Source organism: Petaurus breviceps, unplaced genomic scaffold, assembly GCF_028583685.1.
Source record: "Petaurus breviceps papuanus isolate PSGF00001 unplaced genomic scaffold, PetGlider_PUasm1.0 174, whole genome shotgun sequence".
Lineage (NCBI taxonomy): Eukaryota > Metazoa > Chordata > Mammalia > Diprotodontia > Petauridae > Petaurus > Petaurus breviceps.
Genome location: NW_027185761.1, coordinates 24,681,742 through 24,687,435, shown reverse-complemented (window position 1 = coordinate 24,687,435; position 5,694 = coordinate 24,681,742). Strand labels below are relative to the sequence as shown.

General features: G+C 49.6%; 1 protein-coding gene across 3 annotated transcripts in view; it reads left to right on the top strand.

The window, feature by feature from the left end:
* ATP2B2 (ATPase plasma membrane Ca2+ transporting 2) overlaps positions 1-5,694 on the top strand; it is a 423,952-nt gene that overhangs the window by 43,209 nt on the left and 375,049 nt on the right. The window contains exon 1 of one of the 3 annotated variants that reach the window (XM_069083948.1): positions 1,188-1,327. The exons of 1 other annotated variant lie outside the window; for it this stretch is intronic. The gene's annotated coding sequence lies outside the window, so the exon portion shown is untranslated. Of the gene's footprint in view, positions 1-1,187; positions 1,328-2,470; positions 2,707-5,694 lie in introns of those variants that run through there. One more of the 3 variants, XM_069083949.1, reaches the window with a different exon arrangement.

The window sequence follows — 5,694 nt, the reverse complement described above, 5'->3', positions numbered from 1 at the left end:
TATGGTGGGTGAAATAGGGGAAAAACTTGTCTATGTGTTGTGGGCTTTAAAAGCTCATTGTAGGCCGTGGACCCCCAAGGACCCCAGGGATGAGTGGGAAGTAAGTCAGTGCTCAGTCTAACTCCTTACACACACGTTTCATATCCCATACTCTTCATCCTTGCAACAGGTATTCAGGCAACACAGAGGCCCATGCTTTCCTGCAGTCTCAGGAAGCCCTAGGGATCAATGACTGAAAGCAGCTGAGAGCTGGTCCCTCCAAGAGGCTTCCTTTCAGTCTAAAGTCTCAGGCAATCCTAGATCCTTAGAACATGAGAGCTGACAAGGGGAAATTTAGGGCCCCGTCCACTAGGGTTCCCTTCCCCGGTGTTGGTACTCCTGGCTCCCATCTGGTGTGGTCAGTGTGGCTGATCTTTTTGCCCTAGGGGAAGGGGGCAGTTAAACTGTGGGCCTCAGGGGCCATGTGTTTTGTGACTCTAGGTCCTGACTACTGCAAGCCTGTCCAAGCTCCCACCAATACATCTCCTATGTATGGCCCCAGGGTCCTAGCAGTGGTCCTGCCTACAGATGCCTGGGAAGAGAATAGGATTGGAGATTGCTTGTCTATGCTCAGCTCTGGGGGGGGTCAGTAATAACGGACCAAGTTGGTTAGGAAGAAGGTGGCGATTTTTTGGAAAATGACTTCCCCGGCAAAACCATCTGGACCCCCCTCTCCCTTGTCCAGACTCATTAACCAGGCAGGCCTTCAGCACCCCCCCCCCCCCCCCCCCCCCCCAAAAAATCCCCACCTTCTTCCTAACCAACTTGGTCCGTTATTACTGCCCCCCGCCCCCCACCACACTGCCTCCCTTCCTTCCCCGTAGGATCGCGATCGAACCTGACAGTCTTCGTCCTTGACGGCTTCTCCCACTTCTGGGTAGGTGGCATATTCCTGGGAGTTTGCCATCTTCTGTGTTTGTTGTTACCCCAAGGGACGTATTAGAGGAACAAACAACAACATGGTGGTTGATTCCACCCTCCCCCCCAATCCCCCTACCTCCTGGTGGAGAAAGCTTTTTTTTGCCTTTACTACATCAGCCGTGCTTCTTTCCCCCTTCCAAGTGCCTTTAGCGGAGGGCTGAAACATCCCCCGAGATTGCATTTTGCTGGTGAGATGCTCTCATAAATATACCAGCTCCCTCCCCTACCTGCTTCATCAGGATGGTACAGTCTGCAGAGGGACTCCAGGCGGCTAGCCCAGCCTCTCACCGCCTTCCAGATGCGGTACAGTGATTATTCGGCTGGGCAACTGGAAATCCTTTTGGATGGGTGATGATTTCTTAGCCAAGTAAGTAGCGACATCCACAGCATGAGAAATAAAAATAAAAGCTTTCCCCTCTTCCCTTCCCCCACCACCTTCTCTATTTTTTTGAGGGGGGAGGGGAAGGGGGATGGCATTTGGGGGCTTGTTTATTTGGCAGCCTGTTTCTTTTGGAATCCGGAGCCGATGTGGGGAATTGTGTGTGTGTGTGTGTGTGTGTGTGTGTGTGTGTGTGTGTGTGTGTGTGTGTGTGTGTAAAGGGTGGCAGTGGCTTAATCAGACAGAGGCATTAGGTCTGGGACCTGGGAATCTCTGGGAAGGCAATGCACATTTACATGGTGTTACGCAAGGGTATAGCAGAAGGGCAAGGTTCTCTCCAAAATAAATAGCTCTTGGGGTGAGGTTGAAAATTATCCGGGGGTTGCAGGGCTATGGGATTTTTGGTAAAAGTCACAGTGGTGCAGGTTTAGCCTTTCCCTCCCAGAAACGAGTTATTTCTTAAGGAGGGAACCCAGCACAGGTGAGCTTTGCTCTGGGTCGGGGGATACTGGGAGTGTGAGTAGCTTTTTTTGGGGGGGGGATTGGTGCTATGTCGTGCACAGGGTAGACCTCAAGACGGATGGTGTGGGGTTCTTACAGGGCAACTTTCCTACGGGTGCTGTGGACAGTACTGGGTGTCACTGGATAAGGGATCGGCACCTGTGGGAGGCTGGTGGCAGTGGCATCGGTGGGGTTAATGTGCTTGGAAAGGGATCACTTTGCACCATTTATGTTGCAGGGTGTAGTAGAGAGTGAGCCTGGGTCTGCATTAAAATTGGATGCTTTTATGAGGATGCTGGCTCATAGTTGTGTCTTTGGGGAAGCCTGATGCCCGCACAGATGGAGGGGACTCGTGGGCCACTCTGCTGAGTTCTCTCCAGTCTCTCGTGAATAGCTGGCCGGGCCTCCCCCTCCCCTGGATGCTCCACAGTCTCACAAATGGACATGTAGGGGCAGCTTCAGAAACCCAAGCAGAAGCTTCTGCATCTGCTTTCCTATCACCCCGGGTCATCAATTTTCAAACTCCAAGCAGGGCTGTCATCAGGCACCAAGGAGGAGCCTGCTGGCTTCCCCCTGCTTGTTACGTAAAAGCCCCAGCAGTCTCTCCATCTACTCGGAGCCGGGGACTTTTCAGTTTGATGTGGATGGTGCATCAGCTCTGACTGACGCTGGGTCTGGGTCTGTCCCCTGTGATCTCATTTACCTGCTGGCACTTCCCCACCCCAGCTCCCCTCCCCCATCCCTCAAGCTGTGGGATTTTTTCTGCTATTGCCTGTTACTTCCTCGGACTTAATGAAATGGGAACTTGGGGCCATCTCAGGAGCTTGGAAGAGTCAGGAGTGAATGCCTAGTCTGCTGTCTGGAAGGTAAGTCATGGGCTAGCTGAGCTAAAGGAAGGGGTCTTGCCTTGGGGCAATGGGCACAGGAGGGTGATCTGTAACTCCTCTTAACTCTGTGCCTGCTGGTCTGTTTATTGAGTAAATTCAGGAAGAATGGGAAGAGCTGGTTTTCAGTCTTTTTTAGGGGCAATCTGTAGGTGCTCTACAAAAGAGAAATGTGCCTTTGGCTTGGGAAGTTGGAGGGGCTCTGGAGCTCTGGCCTAAACATTTGAACTCAGTCATGAGAAGAGTTAATGTTGCAAAGGGCCTGCCTCTGCAGATGGAGGAGGGATGTGCTGGTTAGGTGGAAGAAGTGCTGGGGTCTGGAGCCCAGCTGGCATCTGCAGCCCCTCTGGATGCCCACACAAATACAGACATACATTAGTGCATCCATGTCTACATACCTGTCCACAAATGCATGAAGCCAACTAGACCCACATTCCTGTAGATGTGTGCATGCTACAGGCACACATGAGCCTGTACATGCCCTCTCATGAAGGCTTGTGCCCCCCTCGCACACATGAACACAGATGCACGAATGTCCCTTTCACCTTGGCTCTCCTCAGTTCTCTGCATTATGTCAGTGAACATTTCAGGCTCTTGGGGAACAAGAAGAGGTCTTATGGTTCAAACTGGTCTAAACCTATCCTCACAGCCTTGCCTTGAGCATGAGGGCACTGGCGATATTATGCCTAGTGAACTAGCCTTTGTACATGGATGATGGGGAGGGTGTGGTGTACCTGCATTCTTGGGAAGGGTCAATTTTTGACTTGGCCCCAGGGACTTTCTATCTACTGGGATTCTGTGAGAAAGAGCCTTAGGTTCTTTTCGCTTTGGATGTGGACAGAAAGCTGGTGTCCATGCCTGGTGCATTTCCCCCCTCATTTGCCTTGCCTGAGGGCATGGACAGTCTCCAGAGCCTGGTTAGTGTGGCACCTGGCAAGGCTCAGACCAGGTCCCTTCGGGCTGTCCCCAAACTTGCTGGTCCAGAGGTTCACGGAAAATGTTTTAACCTCTATGGAGCACCTGGGAGCTGGCTCCCTGGAGACACCTGATTGCTCAGGATTGTCCCTAGGCTAAGGTTGCCATTAGCCTGCCCAGAATTCTACTTGCCTTTCCTATCAATTACTTGTAATAATGTGGATACTTCTCAGAATTTAGGGATCTTTCCCCATTTCTTCCCCCCTTCACCTCACCCTAATCTTTTTTTCCTTCCCTTTCTATTCCAACTCCACTCTCTCCTTTCTTTCATCCACTCCTCTTGTCCCTTTCAGGGACCTGCAGAAAGTGACAGATGTGGAATTTGCCATAGGCTACATCCCCAGATGTTCTAGGTGTAAGTGGGAGGTGAATTGGTGCCATGGAGAGTGGGAAAAGCTATACAGGCTGGCCTGGCTACAGACTAGGGAATCCCAACCCTGTTGAGGATGGTGCTTTCCAATTTTAATGGGAAATATATTTGAGAGAAACTGACTTTGTAATTTCAGGCTTTCTCTCTGTTCTTCTCTAGCCCCAACCACATCTAGCTCCCTTTGGAGTGGGAAAGCTAGATATATCCCTTTGGCATCCAATGGAGAGCATCTATCAGACTGTCTCTGGGGAGCCAGGGAGTGGGGGAGGCAGAGCACTGAATGTTGCCCAGGTTGCTTTTTAGCAGATATTTTCAACAAGGGTACAGGCGTTTTGGCATCACTAATTCAACAGAATATCAGAGCAAGAAGAGACCTGAGAGAGAATTGGTCCAACCCAACCCCATGGGGAAACTGAGACCCAGAGAGATGACTTCCTCCTCCTTCCAGATGAGATCCTTCCTTAAATCAGTGGCGGACAGTTACAGCTAGAATCCAGGTCCTCTGCTTCTGAGTACTTTTTTTCCTGTAATGTGCTGCATGGGAAGGAACAAGAAATGAAGAAAGCACATTCCTAGAAGCATAGTACTTAGAGATGGAAGGTATCCTCTAGCGCCTTATCTAGCCAAACTATGCATTTTACAGATGAGGAAACTGAGGACCATGAAGGTCACATGACTACTCAAGATCATACAGCATTAGATCTAGGATTCAAACCCAAGTCCCTCAACTTCAAATGCAATGCTCCCCCATGACTCTAGGTAGATTAATTGTAGTTCTCAACTCACAGTGGGGTTTCCAGACCATCAAAGGGCAATCAGCCATCCTTACATAGAAGCAAAGTAAGTGACCACTGAGATAATATAACTAAAAAGCCCCATGGTCAAAAAGATCAGTCCCCAGGTCTGAAATTCTCTTTATGTCTTCTATTGAGAGAAGTGATTATGGTCTAATGGATAGAGTGCTGGAGGTGAAGGCAGCAAGTCCTGGGTTCAAATCTTTTCCTCAGTCAGAGTTACTGGTGGTGTTCTTTCATGTAAGTCACTTAACTTCTGCTCCTTAGCTGGAAAATGGAGCTGCTGGGAGGAGCAAATAAAAGAGGTAACGCCCTCTGTAAACCTTAAAACACTCTGCCAAATAATCTAGATTACTTTGTTCCCATTTTCACAAGCTTTGATCCTGCGGGAAATGTGAATAACTTTAGAAGGTTGGTGAGAGTGGGGGGTCAGGGTTTGTGACCACAAACTAAGTGGATCATCTGTCATTTGTACTTCAGGCAGGAGTAGGCTCAGGAGAGAATATTTGGAGGAAGAGAAGGGGGAAAGAGTAGGGAGTATCTGGGTGTCTAGAATAGGAGAAGCTGCTTCTGAGTGCAGAAAAGAGAGCTGATTTGTACTTAGAGCAGATGGGTTCAAGTCTTGACTCTGTGGCTATCTACCACCACTGAGACCATGGTCAAATCATTAGCCATTTTGGCCTCAGCTCCTCATCTGTAAAACGAGGGAAGGGGGTTAGAGTACATGTTTTTTTAAGGGTTCTTCTAGCTTTAAATCTCTGAAACTATGAGGATGGGGCACACAAGTAGCCTTCCTTCCTTCCTTCCTTCCTTCCTTCCTTCCTTCCTTCC